At 40.5% G+C, this 14,347-nt stretch overlaps 1 protein-coding gene across 1 annotated transcript in view; it reads left to right on the forward strand.

The window, feature by feature from the left end:
• LOC112580166 (placental protein 13-like) overlaps nucleotides 1-14,347 on the forward strand; it is a 59,599-nt gene that overhangs the window by 21,680 nt on the left and 23,572 nt on the right. The window lies entirely within an intron of this gene.

Below are 14,347 nucleotides of genomic sequence, written 5' to 3' on the forward strand. Positions count from 1 at the left end.
GACTAGTTGGATCTCCTTGCAGTCCAAGGGACTCTCAAGAGTCCGATCCAACACCACAGTTCAAAAGCATCAGTTCTTCAGCACTCAGGTTTCTTCACAGTCCAACTCTCACATCCATACATGACCACTGGAAAAACCATAGCCTTGACTAGACGGACCTTTGTTGGCAAAGTAATGTCTCTGCTTTTTTATATGCTGTCTAGGTTGGTCATAACTTTCCTTCCAAGAGTAAACGTCTTTTAATTTCATGGCTGCAGTCACCATCTGCAGTGATTTTGGAGTCCAAAAAAAATAAAGTCTGACGCTGTTTCCAGTTTCCCCATCTATTTCCCATGAAGTGATGGGACCAGATGCCATGATCTTTGTTTTCTGAATGTTGAGCTTTAAGCCAACTTTTTCACTCTCCTCTTTCACTTTCATCTAGAGGCTTTTTACTTCCTCTTCAGTTTCTGCCATAAGGGTGGTATCATCTACATATCTGAGGTTATTGATATTTCGCCCGGCAATCTTGATTCCAGCTTGTGCTTCTTCCAGTCCAGCGTTTCTCATGATGTACTCTGCATAGAAGTTAAATAAGCAGGGTGACAATATACAGCCTTGACGTACTCCTTTTCCTATTTGGAACCAGTTTGTTGTTCCATGTCCAGTTCTAACTGTTGCTTCCTGACCTGCATATAGGTGTCTCAAGAGGAAGGGCAGGTGGTCTGGTATTCACACCTCTTTCAGAATTTTCCACAGTTTAGTGTGATCCACACAGTCAAAGGCTTTGGCATAGTCAATAAAGCAGAAGTAGATGTTTTTCTGAAACTCGCTTCTTTTTTCCATGATCCAGCGGATGTTGGCAATTTGATCTCTGGTTCCTCTGCCTTCTCTAAAATCAGCTTGAACATGTGGAAGTTCACGGTTCACGTACTATAGATGCTGATATGCTTAATCTAAGTGCAATTCCTTGTGTCTACTGATAAGTGACAATGATACAGCTGTAACAGAGAGCTCCCTGGCTACCCTTCTTCATAAAACTGGCGCCCATCCCATGCTGTATGCAACTGACTTTTTCTTTGACATTGAACCTATTCCAGAATCTTTGCTGGCAATTTCCCTATTCGCCCTAGACTTGGGGAGACACACCACTTGGATGAGAGTCCAAGCTCTGCCACTGTGAGGCCTTATTAAAAGTGTAACCTCTGCTAGACCCAGTCTTCTTACACACAGAATATCTGATGACCATAATCCCAAATCAGAGGGTTGTGAGTAAAGAAATCAAAGGGATCCAACCATCTATCTGTTCATTTGACAACTGTTTATTGAGTGATGAATCGGCAGCAGGCTTTGTACTATCTGCATAAGTGGAAAAACACAGATAAAAATCTTGTTCCATGGAGCTTATACTCCAGCTGGAAAATATATGCAGTAACTTTCAAATTATAATACACGAGTAAAATATATAATGTGTCAGAAGGGAATAAGTGTCTTCAAAAAGATGCTGTTAATAGAACAGAGCAGTCCACAAAGGGCTTAATCTCAAATAGGCTGGTTAAGGTGGCCCTTGTTGAGGAGATGAGAACTGAGCAAAGGCTTAGAGGTCAAGAAAAGAGCCACGTGTATTTTGGGGAAGAACTTCTAGTTAGAGAGATCAGCATGGAGACCACAATGTGAAAGGACAACATGAAGTTTCGAGGAACAAAAGGGTGACTGTGTGACTGGAGTAAAGAGAGAGAGAAGGAGGGTTGAACTCAGGAGATGGAAAAGTAGATCACAGGCTATTGCAGGACTCTTGCTTTAAGTGAGATGGGTGCTTGAGGCAGAGGAGGGATCTGTTCTCAGGTGTGTTTTAAAAGGATCTCCTCTGATGCTGTGTGGAAAATAGACTGTACGTGGACCTGGACAAAATAAGACCATTCGCAAGGCCATTACAGTAATCCTGGAGAGCAGTGACCGGGACTTGGATGCGGTTTGGTAGAACTGTGGAGTTTAGCTCAAAGAGGTCACCATCCACAGCAGTGAAGCCTGAAAGGCTTAGTTACAGCCCTGGACATACAGAGACCCATTCAACCAGGCTTCCCATTCACCCTCCCCACCCCCCACAGTGCTAGAGGCTGTGACTCAGGCACTCTCAGAAGAGGAGCTCACCATCCCAGTATCCCAGGCAGTGAAACCAATGGCACTGCATCTGCAAGGCACTAAGGACCTGGAGGCACAAGCAATAATAGTCAGGGCTTGGAGCCTTGCCCCTGACACAGGCAGTGGAAGGTGGAAAGTGCTAACCAAAGGCAAGGATGGTTCAACATCCAGATATCAATAAATGGGATACACCACATCAAAGAAAAATAAAGGATAAAAGCTATGTGATCATGTCAATACATAAAAGCATTTGTCAATATTCAACTTATAGTAGTGATTAAAAAAAAAACCTCAATAAATTGGATATAGAAGAAATGCATTCAAAATAGTAAAGGTGACATATGACAAACTCCTAGCAAACATCATACATTCAAGGGTGAAAAGCTGAAAGCTATCCCCCTAAAATCAAGAACAAGACAAAGATGCCCACTCTGCCACTCCTATTCAACATAATATTGGAAGTCCTAGCCAAAGCAATTAGACAAGAAAAAGAAAAAAAGATATCCACTTTGGAAAGGAAAAAAGAAAACTGATGCTATTTTTGGATGTCATGATTTTATATACAGAAAACCCAAATAACTCCACCAGAAATTATTAAAAATTATAAATAAATGTAAGGCTTCCCTGGTGGCTCAGACAGTAAAGAATCCACCTGCAATGCAGGAGACCTGGGTTCAATCCCTGAGTTGGGAAGATCTGCTGGAGGAGGGCATGGCAACGCACTCCAGTATACTTCCCTGGACAGTCTCAATGGACAGGAAAGCCTGGCAGGCTACAATACATGGAGTCACAAAGAGCTGGACATGACAGAGTGACTAAGCACATAAATGAATACAGTAAAGTTGCAGGGTACAAAATCAATAGGCAAAATGTTGCATTTCTACATGCTAAATATGAGCTACCTGAAAGAGAAATTAAGAAAGCAATTTTATCTATGAAGTGCCTTTATATTCACAACAAAAATACACAGGAATAAATGTAACCAAGGAGGTGAAAGACCCATACACTGAGACCTATACAATGTTGAAACAAAGTGAAGAAGATTCAAACGGAAAGACAGTCCATGTTCATGAATTGAAAGAAATAAAATTGTTAAAATGTCCATATTACCTGTACAACTTACATATGCCATGCAATCCCTATCAAAATCTCAAAGACATTTTTCACAGATAGAAAATGTTAAAATTTATATGGACTCACAAAAGACCCCAATAGCCAAAGATATCCTGAAAAAAGCTGAAAGTCATACTCCTGTGGTCTCAAACTATATTAAAAAGTCATGGTAACTGCAGAAAAAACATGATAATCAAAACTGCACAGTACTGGCAAAAAAAAAAAAAAAAAGACATAACCAATGGAACAGAACTGAGAGCCAAGAAAAAAATCCACACATAAATAGATAATTGATTTATGACAAAGGAACAAAGAACATACCATGGAGAAAGGACAGTCTCTTCAATAAATGCTATGAAAGTTGGGCATACAAAAAAAGAAACTACTATCTCACATCATATACAAAAATCAACTCAAAATTGATTAAAAGCTTGAATCTAAGACCTGAAACAATAAGGAGAAAACATTGGCAGCATGCTCATTGACATCATTCTTCGCAGTAACCTTTCTAGATATGTCACCTGATCGGAGGGAAACAAAAGCAAAAATAAACATCAAACTAAAAATCTCCTTCATGGTAAACAAAACCATCAAGGAAATGAAAAAATAACCTACCAAACAGGGGAGGATATCTGCAAATGATACATCTGATAAAGGTTAATATCCAAAGTATATAAAGAATTCATACAAGTCAACAAGAAAACAAACAACCTGGTTAAAAAGTGGACAGAAGCTGCATAGACAGTTTTTCATTGTCTGGAAGAAGACAACCAGATGGCCAATGGGCACATGAAAAGATTGTTTAACCACAAATTATTAGGGAAATGCAAATCAAAACCACAATTAGATATGAACTCAAGGCAATGGCACCCCACTCCAGTGCTCTTGCCTGGAGAATCCCATGAATGGAGGAGCCTGGTGGGCTGCAGTCCATGGGGTCGCTAAGAGTCAGACACGACTGAGCGACTTCACTTTCACTTTTCACTTTCATGCATTGGAGAGGGAAATGGCAACCCACTCCAGTTTTCTTGCCTGGAGAATCCCAGGGACGGCGGGGCCTGGTGGGCTGCCGTCTATGGGGTCACACAGAGTCGGACACGACTGAAGGGACTTAGCAGCAGCAGCAGCAGCAGTAAAGAACCTGCCTGCCAATGCAGGAGAAATAAAACTCATGGGTTTGATCCCTGGGCCAGGATGATCTCCTGGAGGAGGGCATGGCAATCCATGCCAGTATCCTTGCCTGGAGACTTACATGGACAGAGGAACCTGGGGGCTACAGTCCATAGGACTGCAAAGAGTCTGACTTGACTGAAGTGACTTAGCACAGCACAGGCAATGGGTACGTGTGACCTCACTATACAACATTTGCAGCTTCTCGAAAATTCATAATTCTTTCTCATAAAAGTTTTTCTTTTAAAAACATCTTTTTTCTTTTTTTTTAATTTTAAATTTATTTTCCAGTTGAAGGATAACTGCTTTACAGAATTGTGCTGGTTTCTGCCAAACATCATCAGCAAACTAGATATAGAAGGGGAATTTCTCAACCTGATAGAAAGCTCTAATAAATCTACAGTCAACATCACACTCAATAATGAAAAACGGAGTGTTTTCAGTCTAAGATCCAAAACGAACCAAGACTCATGATCACTACTACCTGATCTAGTACTGGAAGTTTTAGTCAGTAAAATAAGACAAGAAAAGGAAATAAAATAAATAGAACAGAAAGTCTGACCCTGCCTAGACTTAAGGAGACTTCTTATTGATTACTTGATACTTGGAAAAAAATACAAAACAAAACAAAATGAATCTCCAGGGTACTGTGAGGAATGAAAGATGTCAATCTCAACAGGTTACTTACTGTACGACTCAACTCTTGACACCACAGAATTCCAGTGATGAAGCTCAGTGCTCATCAAGGCTTCGGATTAGGCTGGGAACCTGACTACAAAGGGGTAGCGCAAGGGAGTGTGTGTGCGTGGAACAGTGGTGGTGGTTACACGGTGGCTACACACGTGACAAAATGAGATGGTATCCCTCACACACACACACACACACACACACACACACACACTGAAGACAGGCAAAAACTGCTTAAATTCTAATAAAGCCTCATGTTTTTTAAAAAATATTGTGTCACACGGGATCTTTCATTGCAGTGCACAGACTCTTTGATTGTGGTGTGGGAGCTTCAGTAGTTGAGGCCCACTGGCTTAGCTGTTCTGTGGTATGTGGGGTCTTAGTTCCCTGACAAGGAATCGAACCTGTACCCCCTGCAGTGGAAGCGCAGAGTGCTAACCAGTAGACCACCAGGGAAGTCCCTGGAAGCCTTTGTTAAATATCATTCCCACCAACCTTAAATGAAGATGCCCAACAAACATAGGAAAGCAGTCACCTCTTCTTCTAGAAAATTAAGCAATTGACTGCAATGTTGATGTTATTTGCAATTTCCTCAGCGCTGTGTATGACACACATTACTTTTTATATTGTTCAACATTTCCTACTGTCTTGGCGTTACGACAAAGTTGACACGGCTACTAAATACTTTTTGTATTAAATCCTAAGATAAGATATCTCAGCATGGTTTCACCAGAGTTTTCTCTTCCTTATTCTGATTAAATTTTAAACATGAAATACCTATTTACTTTTCTTGGGAACACATGTATACCTGTGGCGGATTCATTTTGATATTTGGCAAAACTAATACAATTATGTAAAGTTTAAAAATAAAATAAAATTAAAAAAAAAGAGAAAAAAAAAAGATATCTCAGCATGGTTTCACCAGAGTTTTCTCTTCCTTATTCTGATTAAATTTTAAACATGAAATACCTATTTACTTTTCTTGGGAACACATGTATACCTGTGGTGGATTCATTTTGATATTTGGCAAAACTAATACAATTATGTAAAGTTTAAAAGTAAAATAAAATTAAAAAAAAAAAGAAAAAAAAAAGATATCTCAGCATGGTTTCACCAGAGTTTTCTCTTCCTTATTCTGATTAAATTTTAAACATGAAATACCTATTTACTTTTCTTTAGGTTCAGTTCAGTTCCGTTCAGTTGCTCAGTCGGGTCCGACTCTTTGTGACCCCATGAATCACTGCATGCCAGGCCTCCCTGTCCATCCCCAACTCCTGGAGTTTACCCAAACTCATGTCCATTGAGTCGGTGATGCCATCCAGTCATCTCATCCTCTGTCGTCCCCTTCTCCTCCTGCCCCTAATCCCTCCCAGCATCAGGGTCTTTCCCAATGAGTCGACTCTTCGCATGAGGTGGCCAAAGTATTGGAGTTTCAGCTTCAGCATCAGTCCTTCCAATGAACACCCAGGACTGATCTCCTTTAGGATGGACTGGTTGGATCTCCTTGCAGTCCAAGGGACTCTCAAGAGTCTTCTCCAACACCACCATTCAAAAGCATCAATTCTTCAGCGCTCAGCTTTCTTCACAGTCCAACTCTCACATCCATACATGACCACAGGAAAAACCATAGCTTTGACTAGACGAACTTTGTTGGCAAAGTAATGTCTCTGGTTTTTAATATGCTGTCTAGGTTGGTCATAGCTTTTCTTCCAAGGAGCAAGCGTCTTTTAATGCCATGGCTGCAGTCACCATCTGCAGTGATGTTGGAGCCCCGCAAAATCAAGTCTGTCACTGTTTCCCCATCTATTTGCCATGAAGTGATGGGACCAGATGCCATGATCTTAGTTTTCTGAATGTTGAGTTTTAAGTCAACTTTTTCATTCTCCTCTTTCACTTTCATCAAGAGGCTCTTTAGTTCTTCTTTGCCTTCTGCCATAAGGGTGGTGTCATCTGCATATCTGAGGTTATTGATATTTCTCCCAGCAATCTTGATTCCAGCTTGTGCTTCATCCAATCCGGCATTTCTCATGATGTACTCTGCATATGAGTTAAATAAGCAGGATGACGACATACAGCCTTGACATACACCTTTCCCAATTTGGAACTGCACAGAACTGGCCAAAAGAAAAAAAAAAGAGTGAAACATAACCAATGGAACAGAATTGAGAGCCCAGAAAACATCCACACATAAATGGATAATTGATTTTTGACAAAGGAACAAAAAACATACCATGGAGAAAGGACAGTCTCTTCAATAAATGCTATGAAAGTTGGGCATACAAAAAAAGAAACTACTATCTCACATCATATACAAAAATCAACTCAAAATTGATTAAAAGCTTGAATCTAAGACCTGAAACAATAAGGAGAAAACATTGGCAGCATGCTCATTGACATCAGTCTTCGCAGTAACCTTTCTAGATATGTCACCTGATCGGAGGGAAACAAAAGCAAAAATAAACATCAAACTAAAAATCTCCTTCATGGTAAACAAAACCATCAAGGAAATGAAAAAATAACCTACCAGACAGGGGAGGATATCTGCAAATGATACATCTGATAAAGGTTAATATCCAAAGTATATAAAGAATTCATACAAGTCAACAAGAAAACAAACAACCTGGTTAAAAAGTGGACAGAAGCTGCATAGACAGTTTTTCATTGTCTGGAAGAAGACAACCAGATGGCCAATGGGCACATGAAAAGATTGTTTAACCACAAATTATTAGGGAAATGCAAATCAAAACCACAATTAGATATGAACTCAAGGCAATGGCACCCCACTCCAGTGCTCTTGCCTGGAGAATCCCATGAATGGAGGAGCCTGGTGGGCTGCAGTCCATGGGGTCGCTAAGAGTCAGACACAACTGAGCGACTTCACTTTCACTTTTCACTTTCATGCATTGGAGAAGGAAATGGCAACCCACTCCAGTGTTCTTGCCTGGAGAATCCCAGGGACGGCGGGGCCTGGTGGGCTGCCGTCTATGGGGTCACACAGAGTCGGACACGACTGAAGGGACTTAGCAGCAGCAGCAGCAGCAGTAAAGAACCCGCCTGCCAATGCAGGAGAAATAAAACTCATGGGTTTGATCCCTGGGCCAGGATGATCTCCTGGAGGAGGGCATGGCAATCCATGCCAGTATCCTTGCCTGGAGACTTACATGGACAGAGGAACCTGGGGGCTACAGTCCATAGGACTGCAAAGAGTCTGACTTGACTGAAGTGACTTAGCACAGCACAGGCAATGGGTACGTGTGACCTCACTATACAACATTTGCAGCTTCTCGAAAATTCATAATTCTTTCTCATAAAAGTTTTTCTTTTAAAAACATCTTTTTTCTTTTTTTTTTAATTTTAAATTTATTTTCCAGTTGAAGGATAACTGCTTTACAGAATTGTGCTGGTTTCTGCCAAACATCATCAGCAAACTAGATATAGAAGGGGAATTTCTCAACCTGATAGAAAGCTCTAATAAATCTACAGTCAACATCACACTCAATAATGAAAAACGGAGTGTTTTCAGTCTAAGATCCAAAACGAACCAAGACTCATGATCACTACTACCTGATCTAGTACTGGAAGTTTTAGTCAGTAAAATAAGACAAGAAAAGGAAATAAAATAAATAGAACAGAAAGTCTGACCCTGCCTAGACTTAAGGAGACTTCTTATTGATTACTTGATACTTGGAAAAAAATACAAAACAAAACAAAATGAATCTCCAGGGTACTGTGAGGAATGAAAGATGTCGATCTCAACAGGTTACTTACTGTACGACTCAACCCTTGACACCACAGAATTCCAGTGATGAAGCTCAGTGCTCATCAAGGCTTCGGATTAGGCTGGGAACCTGACTACAAAGGGGTAGCGCAAGGGAGTGTGTGTGCGTGGAACAGTGGTGGTGGTTACACGGTGGCTACACACGTGACAAAATGAGATGGTATCCCTCACACACACACACACACACACACACACACACACACTGAAGACAGGCAAAAACTGCTTAAATTCTAATAAAGCCTCATGTTTTTTAAAAAATATTGTGTCACACGGGATCTTTCATTGCAGTGCACAGACTCTTTGATTGTGGTGTGGGAGCTTCAGTAGTTGAGGCCCACTGGCTTAGCTGTTCTGTGGTATGTGGGGTCTTAGTTCCCTGACAAGGAATCGAACCTGTACCCCCTGCAGTGGAAGCGCAGAGTCCTAACCAGTAGACCACCAGGGAAGTCCCTGGAAGCCTTTGTTAAATATCATTCCCACCAACCTTAAATGAAGATGCCCAACAAACATAGGAAAGCAGTCACCTCTTCTTCTAGAAAATTAAGCAATTGACTGCAATGTTGATGTTATTTGCAATTTCCTCAGCGCTGTGTATGACACACATTACTTTTTATATTGTTCAACATTTCCTACTGTCTTGGCGTTACGACAAAGTTGACACGGCTACTAAATACTTTTTGTATTAAATCCTAAGATAAGATATCTCAGCATGGTTTCACCAGAGTTTTCTCTTCCTTATTCTGATTAAATTTTAAACATGAAATACCTATTTACTTTTCTTGGGAACACATGTATACCTGTGGCGGATTCATTTTGATATTTGGCAAAACTAATACAATTATGTAAAGTTTAAAAATAAAATAAAATTAAAAAAAAGAGAAAAAAAAAAGATATCTCAGCATGGTTTCACCAGAGTTTTCTCTTCCTTATTCTGATTAAATTTTAAACATGAAATACCTATTTACTTTTCTTGGGAACACATGTATACCTGTGGTGGATTCATTTTGATATTTGGCAAAACTAATACAATTATGTAAAGTTTAAAAATAAAATAAAATTAAAAAAAAAAAGAAAAAAAAAAGATATCTCAGCATGGTTTCACCAGAGTTTTCTCTTCCTTATTCTGATTAAATTTTAAACATGAAATACCTATTTACTTTTCTTTAGGTTCAGTTCAGTTCCGTTCAGTTGCTCAGTCGGGTCCGACTCTTTGTGACCCCATGAATCACTGCATGCCAGGCCTCCCTGTCCATCCCCAACTCCTGGAGTTTACCCAAACTCATGTCCATTGAGTCGGTGATGCCATCCAGTCATCTCATCCTCTGTCGTCCCCTTCTCCTCCTGCCCCTAATCCCTCCCAGCATCAGGGTCTTTCCCAATGAGTCGACTCTTCGCATGAGGTGGCCAAAGTATTGGAGTTTCAGCTTCAGCATCAGTCCTTCCAATGAACACCCAGGACTGATCTCCTTTAGGATGGACTGGTTGGATCTCCTTGCAGTCCAAGGGACTCTCAAGAGTCTTCTCCAACACCACCATTCAAAAGCATCAATTCTTCAGCGCTCAGCTTTCTTCACAGTCCAACTCTCACATCCATACATGACCACAGGAAAAACCATAGCTTTGACTAGACGAACTTTGTTGGCAAAGTAATGTCTCTGGTTTTTAATATGCTGTCTAGGTTGGTCATAGCTTTTCTTCCAAGGAGCAAGCGTCTTTTAATGCCATGGCTGCAGTCACCATCTGCAGTGATGTTGGAGCCCCGCAAAATCAAGTCTGTCACTGTTTCCCCATCTATTTGCCATGAAGTGATGGGACCAGATGCCATGATCTTAGTTTTCTGAATGTTGAGTTTTAAGTCAACTTTTTCATTCTCCTCTTTCACTTTCATCAAGAGGCTCTTTAGTTCTTCTTTGCCTTCTGCCATAAGGGTGGTGTCATCTGCATATCTGAGGTTATTGATATTTCTCCCAGCAATCTTGATTCCAGCTTGTGCTTCATCCAATCCGGCATTTCTCATGATGTACTCTGCATATGAGTTAAATAAGCAGGATGACGACATACAGCCTTGACATACACCTTTCCCAATTTGGAACTGCACAGAACTGGCCAAAAGAAAAAAAAAAGAGTGAAACATAACCAATGGAACAGAATTGAGAGCCCAGAAAACATCCACACATAAATGGATAATTGATTTTTGACAAAGGAACAAAAAACATACCATGGAGAAAGGACAGTCTCTTCAATAAATGCTATGAAAGTTGGGCATACAAAAAAAGAAACTACTATCTCACATCATATACAAAAATCAACTCAAAATTGATTAAAAGCTTGAATCTAAGACCTGAAACAATAAGGAGAAAACATTGGCAGCATGCTCATTGACATCAGTCTTCGCAGTAACCTTTCTAGATATGTCACCTGATCGGAGGGAAACAAAAGCAAAAATAAACATCAAACTAAAAATCTCCTTCATGGTAAACAAAACCATCAAGGAAATGAAAAAATAACCTACCAGACAGGGGAGGATATCTGCAAATGATACATCTGATAAAGGTTAATATCCAAAGTATATAAAGAATTCATACAAGTCAACAAGAAAACAAACAACCTGGTTAAAAAGTGGACAGAAGCTGCATAGACAGTTTTTCATTGTCTGGAAGAAGACAACCAGATGGCCAATGGGCACATGAAAGATTGTTTAACCACAAATTATTAGGGAAATGCAAATCAAAACCACAATTAGATATGAACTCAAGGCAATGGCACCCCACTCCAGTGCTCTTGCCTGGAGAATCCCATGAATGGAGGAGCCTGGTGGGCTGCAGTCCATGGGGTCGCTAAGAGTCAGACACAACTGAGCGACTTCACTTTCACTTTTCACTTTCATGCATTGGAGAAGGAAATGGCAACCCACTCCAGTGTTCTTGCCTGGAGAATCCCAGGGACGGCGGGGCCTGGTGGGCTGCCGTCTATGGGGTCACACAGAGTCGGACACGACTGAAGGGACTTAGCAGCAGCAGCAGCAGCAGTAAAGAACCCGCCTGCCAATGCAGGAGAAATAAAACTCATGGGTTTGATCCCTGGGCCAGGATGATCTCCTGGAGGAGGGCATGGCAATCCATGCCAGTATCCTTGCCTGGAGACTTACATGGACAGAGGAACCTGGGGGCTACAGTCCATAGGACTGCAAAGAGTCCGACTTGACTGAAGTGACTTAGCACAGCACAGGCAATGGGTACGTGTGACCTCACTATACAACATTTGCAGCTTCTCGAAAATTCATAATTCTTTCTCATAAAAGTTTTTCTTTTAAAAACATCTTTTTTCTTTTTTTTTAATTTTAAATTTATTTTCCAGTTGAAGGATAACTGCTTTACAGAATTGTGCTGGTTTCTGCCAAACATCATCAGCAAACTAGATATAGAAGGGGAATTTCTCAACCTGATAGAAAGCTCTAATAAATCTACAGTCAACATCACACTCAATAATGAAAAACGGAGTGTTTTCAGTCTAAGATCCAAAACGAACCAAGACTCATGATCACTACTACCTGATCTAGTACTGGAAGTTTTAGTCAGTAAAATAAGACAAGAAAAGGAAATAAAATAAATAGAACAGAAAGTCTGACCCTGCCTAGACTTAAGGAGACTTCTTATTGATTACTTGATACTTGGAAAAAAATACAAAACAAAACAAAATGAATCTCCAGGGTACTGTGAGGAATGAAAGATGTCGATCTCAACAGGTTACTTACTGTAGGACTCAACCCTTGACACCACAGAATTCCAGTGATGAAGCTCAGTGCTCATCAAGGCTTCGGATTAGGCTGGGAACCTGACTACAAAGGGGTAGCGCAAGGGAGTGTGTGTGCGTGGAACAGTGGTGGTGGTTACACGGTGGCTACACACGTGACAAAATGAGATGGTATCCCTCACACACACACACACACACACACACACACACACACTGAAGACAGGCAAAAACTGCTTAAATTCTAATAAAGCCTCATGTTTTTTAAAAAATATTGTGTCACACGGGATCTTTCATTGCAGTGCACAGACTCTTTGATTGTGGTGTGGGAGCTTCAGTAGTTGAGGCCCACTGGCTTAGCTGTTCTGTGGTATGTGGGGTCTTAGTTCCCTGACAAGGAATCGAACCTGTACCCCCTGCAGTGGAAGCGCAGAGTCCTAACCAGTAGACCACCAGGGAAGTCCCTGGAAGCCTTTGTTAAATATCATTCCCACCAACCTTAAATGAAGATGCCCAACAAACATAGGAAAGCAGTCACCTCTTCTTCTAGAAAATTAAGCAATTGACTGCAATGTTGATGTTATTTGCAATTTCCTCAGCGCTGTGTATGACACACATTACTTTTTATATTGTTCAACATTTCCTACTGTCTTGGCGTTACGACAAAGTTGACACGGCTACTAAATACTTTTTGTATTAAATCCTAAGATAAGATATCTCAGCATGGTTTCACCAGAGTTTTCTCTTCCTTATTCTGATTAAATTTTAAACATGAAATACCTATTTACTTTTCTTGGGAACACATGTATACCTGTGGCGGATTCATTTTGATATTTGGCAAAACTAATACAATTATGTAAAGTTTAAAAATAAAATAAAATTAAAAAAAAAGAGAAAAAAAAAAAGATATCTCAGCATGGTTTCACCAGAGTTTTCTCTTCCTTATTCTGATTAAATTTTAAACATGAATACCTATTTACTTTTCTTGGGAACACATGTATACCTGTGGTGGATTCATTTTGATATTTGTCAAAACTAATACAATTATGTAAATTTTAAAAATAAAATAAAATTAAAAAAAAAAAGAAAAAAAAAGATATCTCAGCATGGTTTCACCAGAGTTTTCTCTTCCTTATTCTGATTAAATTTTAAACATGAAATACCTATTTACTTTTCTTTAGGTTCAGTTCAGTTCCGTTCAGTTGCTCAGTCGGGTCCGACTCTTTGTGACCCCATGAATCACTGCATGCCAGGCCTCCCTGTCCATCCCCAACTCCTGGAGTTTACCCCAAACTCATGTCCATTGAGTCGGTGATGCCATCCAGTCATCTCATCCTCTGTCGTCCCCTTCTCCTCCTGCCCCTAATCCCTCCCAGCATCAGGGTCTTTCCCAATGAGTCGACTCTTCGCATGAGGTGGCCAAAGTATTGGAGTTTCAGCTTCAGCATCAGTCCTTCCAATGAACACCCAGGACTGATCTCCTTTAGGATGGACTGGTTGGATCTCCTTGCAGTCCAAGGGACTCTCAAGAGTCTTCTCCAACACCACCATTCAAAAGCATCAATTCTTCAGCGCTCAGCTTTCTTCACAGTCCAACTCTCACATCCATACATGACCACAGGAAAAACCATAGCTTTGACTAGACGAACTTTGTTGGCAAAGTAATGTCTCTGGTTTTTAATATGCTGTCTAGGTTGGTCATAGCTTTTCTTCCAAGGAGCAAGCGTC

This window comes from Bubalus bubalis, chromosome 18 (assembly GCF_019923935.1).
Source record: "Bubalus bubalis isolate 160015118507 breed Murrah chromosome 18, NDDB_SH_1, whole genome shotgun sequence".
Lineage (NCBI taxonomy): Eukaryota > Metazoa > Chordata > Mammalia > Artiodactyla > Bovidae > Bubalus > Bubalus bubalis.